At 37.4% G+C, this 7,618-nt stretch overlaps 1 non-coding gene across 1 annotated transcript; it reads left to right on the forward strand.

Moving 5' to 3' along the window:
* The first annotated feature begins 2,503 nt into the window (after nucleotides 1–2,503).
* LOC148553919 (small nucleolar RNA R71) lies at nucleotides 2,504–2,611 on the forward strand. Its single transcript, XR_015893236.1, has one exon. It is a non-coding gene; the product is annotated as a small nucleolar RNA R71 (small nucleolar RNA).
* Nucleotides 2,612–7,618: the final 5,007 nt, after the last annotated feature.

A 7,618-nucleotide genomic window follows, 5' to 3' on the forward strand; every position in this document is an offset into this window, starting at 1 on the left:
GATGGAAGCTTTTGTCTTCCCTTTCCTCTTTCTAGAGGCTTCTCTGGCCTTAGGTGCCATCAATGGTTATGGAAAAAAAAACAAAAAAGCTATGCTTTTTACCACACCAAACTTAGAATGTTGCTCGCCCTCGAGCAAAAGAAGAAAGAATAGAAGAAGAAGAGGATATGGAGGAGATGGATGGCTGTGTGTATTCGGCCATATGGGTGGGATTGGGTGGGGAAGAGATGTTGAATTTTTGAAGGTACGTAGGTGTATGGGTGTGAGTGGTAAATGGAAGACAGAAGGGATGAGTGTTTGTTGGGAATAGAGGATGATTGAGAAGAGAGAAGAGAGTGAGTGAAGGTAGGTGGGGATCCTGTGGGGTCCACAGATCTTGGGGTGTCAAGGCATTTACATCCCTGCACCAATTTAGGCATGTAAAATGCCCTTGCACACAACTCTGGGCGTTCAGCGCCAGGTTGGTGCCCATTTTGGGCGTTCAACGCCCATTTGCTGCCATTTCTGGCGTTGAACGCCAGAACCATGCTTGTTCTGGGCGTTCAGCGCCAGGATGCTCCCATTCTGGGCGTTCAGCGCCAGAACTATGCTCTGTTCTGGCGTTTGAACGCCAGACAGATGCTCCTCCAGGGTGTGATTTTTCTTCTGCTGTTTTTGATTCCGTTTTCAATTTTTATATTTATTTTGTGACTCCACATGATCATGAACCTAAGAAAACATGAAAAACAATAAAAATAAGAATTAGATAAACATTGGGTTGCCTCCCAACAAGCGCTTCTTTAATGTCAATAGCTTGACAGAGGGCTCTCATGGAGCCTCACAGATGTGCAGAGCTTTGTTGAGACTCTCCAACACCAAACTTAGAGTTTGGATATGGGAGTTCAACACCAAACTTAGAGTTTGGTTGTGGCCTCCCAACACCAAACTTAGAGTTTGACTGTGGGGGCTCTAGTTGACTCTGCTTTGAGAGAAGCTTTTTCTGCTTCCTCTCCATGGTTGCAGAGGGAGATCCTTGAGTTTTAAACACAAGGGAGTTCTCATTCCATTGAAGGACTATTTCACCTCTGTCAACATCAATCACAGCTCTTGCTGTGGCCAGGAAAGGTCTTCCTAGGATGATGGATTCATCCTTTTCCTTTCCAATATCCAGGACTATGAAATCAGTAGGTATGTAAAGGCCCTCAACCTTTACTAATACATCTTCTACTTGTCCATAAGCCTGTTTTCTTGAGCTGTCTGCCATCTCTAGTGAGATTTTAGCAGCTTGCACCCCATAGATTCCCAGTTTCTCTATTATAGAGAGGGGCATGAGGTTTATTCCTGAACCAAGGTCACACAGAGCCTTAAAGATCATGGTGCCTATGGTACAGGGTATTATGAACTTTCCAGGATCCTGTCTCTTCTGAGGTAATATCAGTTGATCCAGATCACTTAGTTCATTGATGAACAAGGGAGGTTCAACTTCCCAAGTATCAATGCCAAATAATTTGGCATTCAACTTCATGATTGCACCAAGAAACTTGGCAGTTTGCTCTTCAGTAACATCCTCATTCTCTTCAGAAGAGGAATACTCATCAGAGCTCATGAAGGGTATAAGGAGGTTCAATGGAATCTCTATGGTCTCTAGATGAGCCTCAGAGTCCTTTGGTTCCTCAGAGGGAGGCTCCTTATTGGTCACTGGACGTCCCAGGAGGTCTTCCTCCTTGGGATTCACGTCCTCTCCTCTCCTCACAGGTTCGGTCATGGCACTTATGTCAATGGCCTTGCACTCTCCTTTTGGGTTCTCTTCTGTATTACTTGGGAGAGTACTAGGAGGGATTTCAGTGATCCTTTTACTCAGCTGGCCCACTTGTGCTTCCAAATTTCTAATGGAAGACCTTGTTTCATTCATGAAACTTACAGTGGCCTTAGATAGATCAGAGACTAGATTTGCTAAATTAGAAGCATTTTGTTCAGAGTTCTCTGTCTGTTGCTGAGTTGATGATGGAAAAGGCTTGCTATTGCTGAACCTGTTTCTTCCACCATTATTAAAGCCTTGTTGGGGCTTTTGATCCTTCCATGAGAAATTTGGATGATTTCTCCATGTTGAGTTATAGGTGTTTCCATAAGGTTCACCTAAATAATTTACCTCTGCTATTGCAGGGTTCTCAGGATCATAGGCTTCCTCTTCAGAAGATGCCTCTTGAGTACTGTTGGATGCAGCTTGCATTCCATGCAGACTCTGAGAAATCATATTGACTTGCTGAGTCAATATTTTGTTCTGAGCCAATATGGCATTCAGAGTATCAACTTCAAGAACTCCCTTCTTCATAGGCGTCCCATTGCTTACAGGATTCCTTTCAGAAGTGTACATGAACTGGTTATTAGCAACCATGTCAATGAGTTCTTGAGCTTCTGCAGGCGTTTTCTTTAGGTGAATGGATCCACCTGCAGAGGTATCCAATGACATCTTAGATAGCTCAGATAGACCATCATAGAATATATCCAGGATGGTCCATTCTGAAAGCATGTCAGAAGGACACTTTTTGGTCAACTGTTTGTATCTTTCCCAAGCTTCATAGAGGGATTCACCTTCTTTCTGTCTGAAGGTTTGAACATCAGCTCTAAGCTTGCTCAGCTTTTGAGGAGGAAAGTACTTGGCTAAGAAAGCCGTGACCAGCTTATCCAAGAGTTCAGGCTGTCTTTAGGTTGAGAATCCAACCATAATCTAGCTCTGTCTCTTACAGCAAAAGGGAAAAGCATGAGCCTGTAGACTTCAGGATCTATTCCATTAGTCTTAACAGTATCACATATCTGCAAGAATTCAGTTAAGAACTGAAAAGGATCTTCAGATGGAAGTCCATGAAACTTGCAGTTCTGCTGCATCAGAGAAACTAATTGAGGTTTCAGCTCAAAGTTGTTTGCTCCAATGGCAGGAATGGAGATGCTTCTTCCATGTAAATTGGAATTAGGTGCAGTAAAGTCACCAAGCATCTTCCTTGCATTATTATTATTTTCGGCTGCCATCTCCTCTGCCTGTTCGAAAATTTCTGAAAGGTTATCTCTGGATTGTTGTATTTTAGCTTCTCTTAATTTTCTCTTCAGAGTCCTTTCAGGTTCTGGATCTGCTTCCACAAGAATGTTCTTATCCTTGCTCCTGCTCATATGACAAGGAAGAATGGCCAGGAAAATGATAATAATAATAGAGATCCTTTATACCACAGTATAGGGATCCCTTTGTGAGTGGAAGAAAAGAGGGGGAGATAAAGAATGTGATGTAAAGGAAGAAACACAACTGTGAGAATGGAAGAGATGTGAGATGAGATGTTAGGATATGAATGAATAAATAGAATAGGATGTGGGAGGTATAATTTTCGAAATTTATTTTGAAAAGGAGTTAGTGATTTTTGAAAATTGGTTTTTGAAAATTTGTTAGTATTTTTTCGAAAATTTTTGAAATAAAAATAAAAAAATAAAAATAATTAGTTAATTAAAAAGAAATTTTTGAAAAAGGGGGAGATATTTTCGAAAATTAGAGAGAGAGAGTTAGTTAGGTAGTTTTAAAAAAGTTAAGAAACAAACAAAAAGTTAGTTAGTTAGTTGAAACAAATTTTGAAAACCAATTTTGAAAAGATATTTTTGAAAAAGATAAGATAAGAAGATATTTTTGAAAAGATATGATAGAAATTAGTTTTGAAAAAGATTTGATTTTTAAAATCACAATTAATGACTTGATTCATAAGAAATCACAAGATATGATTCTAGAACTTAAAGTTTGAATCTTTCTTAACAAGCAAGTAACAAACTTCAAATTTTTGAATCAAAACATTAATTGTTTATGTCATTTTCGAAAATTTAATACAAAAATAAGAAAAAGATTTTTGAAAAATATTTTTGGAATTTTCGAAAATAACTAGTAATTTTGAAAAAGATTTGATTTTTGAAAAAGATTTTGAAAAAGATAAGATTTTCAAATTGAAAATTTGATTTGACTCATGAGAAACAATTTGATTTTCAAAAATTTTTGAAAAAGTCAATCCAAATTTTCGAATTTGATGAGAGAAAAAGGGAAAGATATTTTTGTGATTTTTGAATTTTTTTATGAAAAACATGAAAAATATGCAATGCATGAAATTTTTAGATCAAAACAATGAATGCATGCAAGAATGCTTATGAATGTCAAGATGAACACCAAGAACACTATGAATGTCATGATGAACATCAAGAACATATTTTTGAAAAATCTTTAATGCAAAGAAAACATGCAAGACACCAAACTTAGAATTCTTTAATGCTTAGACACTAAGAATTCAAGAATGCATATGATAAACATGAAAAGACACAAAACAAAAAATCATCAAGATCAAACAAGAAGACTTACCAAGAACAACTTGAAGATCATGAAGAACACTATGAATGCATGATATTTTTGAAAAATGCAAGATGCATATGCAAGTGACACCAAACTTATAATGTGACTCAAGACTCAAACAAGAAACAGAAAATATTTTTTATTTTTATGATTTTCTAATTTTTTTGGATTTTTATGTTATATTTTTCGAAAATTATATGAAAAAGAAAAAATAAGGATTCCAAAATTTTTAATATGAATTCCAGGAATCTTGCCATGTTAGTCTAAAGCTTCAGTCCAGGAATTAGACATGGCTCACTAGCCAGCCAAGCTTTCAATGAAAGCTCCAGTCCAAAACACTAGACATGGCCAATGGCCAGCCAAGCTTCAGCATGTAATTCAGACATGACACGCCTGACGTACCCTACAGTCGTGTAAGAGCTGATGGTTGGAAGCCTCAGTCCAAAAGAATTTAGACATGGCTTTACAGCCAGCCAGGCTTCACATGCTTCATGAAACACTAGAATTCATTCTTAAAAATTTTGAATAAAATTTTTGAAAACATTTTTAATTTTTTTCGAAAACAGATGAGAAAATTTTTGAAATATTTTTGAAAAATTTTTGAAAAGAAAATAAAAAGAAAATTACCTAATCTGAGCAACAAGATGAACCGTCAGTTGTCCAAACTCAAACAATCCCCGGCAACGGCGCCAAAAACTTGGTGCACGAAATTGTGTTCCATGTTCTTTGTACTTGTGTGAGAGTAACAATATATAATTGTATTGAATCCTCATTGTGGCTCTATGTGTGGACACAACTCCGTTCAACTGACCAGCAAGTGCACTGGGTCGTCCAAGTAATACCTTACGTGAGTAAGGGTCGAATCCCACGGAGATTGTTGGTATGAAGCAAGCTATGGTCACTTTGCAAATCTCAGTTAGGTAGATATAAAGTGATAATGGTGTTTTCGAATATTATATAGTAAAATAGGGATAGAGATACTTATGTAATTCATTGGTAGGAATTTCAGACAAGCGAATGGAGATGCTTTTCGTTCCTCTGAACCTCTGCTTTCCTGCTATCTTCATCCAATCAGTCTTACTCCTTTCCATGGCTGGCTGTATGCAAGGGCATCACCGTTGTCAGTGGCTACATCCCCTCCTCTCAGTGAATAATATGCTCACGCACCCTGTCACGGCACGGCTATTCATCTGTCGATTCTCGATCATGCTGGAATAGGATTCACCCTCCTTTTGCGTCTGTCACTAACGCCCAGCACTCGCGAGTTTGAAGCTCGTCACAGTCATTCAGTCATTGAATCCTACTCAGAATACCACAGACAAGGTTTAGACCTTCCGGATTCTCTTGAATGCCGCCATCATTCTAGCTTACGCCACGAAGATTCTGGTTAGGAGATCTAAGAGATATTCATTCTAGCTTATTTCATGTAGAACGGAAGTGTTTGTCAGGCACGCGTTCATAGGGGAGAAGGATGATGAGCGTCACACATAATCATCACCTTCATCATGTTCTTGGGTGCGAATGGATATCTTAGAAGCGAAATAAGAAGAATTGAATAGAAAACAGTAGTACTTGCATTAATCTTTGAGGAACAGCAGAGCTCCACACCTTAATCTATGGAGTGCAGAAACTCTACCGTTGAAAATACATAAGTGAAGGTCCAGGCATGGCCGAGATGGCCAGCCCCCAAAACGTGATCACAGGATCAAAATACAATCCAGGATGCCTAATACAATAGTAAGAGGTCCTATTTATAATAAACTAGTCACTAGGGTTTACATGAGTAAGTAATTGATGCATAAATCCACTTCCGGGGCCCACTTGGTGTGTGTTTGGGCTGAGCTTGAGTGTAGCACGTGCAGAGGCCATTTGTGGAGTTGAACGCCAGTTTCTGTGCCAGTTTGGGCGTTCAACTCTGGTTTTGGATCCTTTTCTGGCGCTGGACGCCAGATTTGGGCAGAAGGCTGGCGTTGAACGCCAGTTTACGTCATCAATTCTTGGCCAAAGTATGAACTATTATATATTTCTGGAAAGCCCTAGATGTCTACTTTCCAACGCAATTAGAAGCGCACCATTTCGAGTTCTGTAGCTCCAGAAAATCCACTTTAAGTGCAGGGAGGTCAGAATCCAACAGCATCAGCAGTCCTTTTTCAACCTCTGAATCTGATTTCTGCTCAAGTCCCTCAATTTCAGCCAGAAAATACCTGAAATCACATAAAAACACACAAACTCATAGTAAAGTCCAGAAATGTGAATTTAACATAAAAACTAATGAAAACATCCCTAAAAGTAACTAGATCCTACTAAAAACATACTAAAAATAGTGCCAAAAAGCGTATAAATTATCCGCTCATCAGTTACTACTTAGATGAAGTAATATTTTCTTTTTCAAGAAATTTTTATAGTATTTCACTAATTTAAATTGAAAATTTTTTTGTTAAATTTGTTTGAAGTTGTATTTGGAACATGGTTTTTGAGGTAAAAAACACACAACCTGTGAGATTTTGAGCTTATTTATATGGTTACATTATTTAACCATAAATTTTTATTCTTGTGTATTTTCTTCTCTATGATTGCAATCTTTACTTTGTTCCATTCTATATGTCTACTATTTAGTGTATTTACATGCTTGCATATGATTGAGGCCATTACTTGTTTTAGCTCACTTCTCCCAAATAAGCCTACCCTTTTATGTCACCCTTGTTAGCCACTTTGAACTTTTTAACCCCCTTCTATTTCATAACCACATTACTAGCCTTAAGTAGAAAAACAAAATAAAAATCCCAAGTTGAATCCTTGGTTAGCTTAAGATAGATATTGTGTATAATTTAAGTGTGGAGAATTTTATGGGAATATAGGATGATATGAAAAAGAGGGAATTAAATTGAATAAGTTATTTGAAAATTTGGGAAGCATGCTCATGTGAAATCAAAATAATTAAATTACCATGTGCATTGAAAAAAAAATATTAAGTAAATAAGGGGATACAAAAAAAAAAGAAAGAAAAGAAAAGAGAAGAAAAATAATATTACCCCAAATACAAAATAAAAAGGATCAATGCACATGGGACAAAATTCAAAAAAATAAGTTTGATACATGAGCATGTGATACAAAAGTGGAAAAAATTTTGGTAGCTAGGTAAAGCATTTTTTTAATTACATAAAGTATGTATATGTTAGGTGAGATCTTAGACTAATCAAGGATTCACTTTATAAAGCTCACTTAGCCATATATATACCCTTACCCTTACCTTAGCCCCATTACAAC

This window comes from Arachis ipaensis, chromosome B7, assembly GCF_059453495.1.
Source record: "Arachis ipaensis isolate K30076 ecotype BB chromosome B7, ASM5945349v1, whole genome shotgun sequence".
NCBI classification, from domain to species: domain Eukaryota; kingdom Viridiplantae; phylum Streptophyta; class Magnoliopsida; order Fabales; family Fabaceae; genus Arachis; species Arachis ipaensis.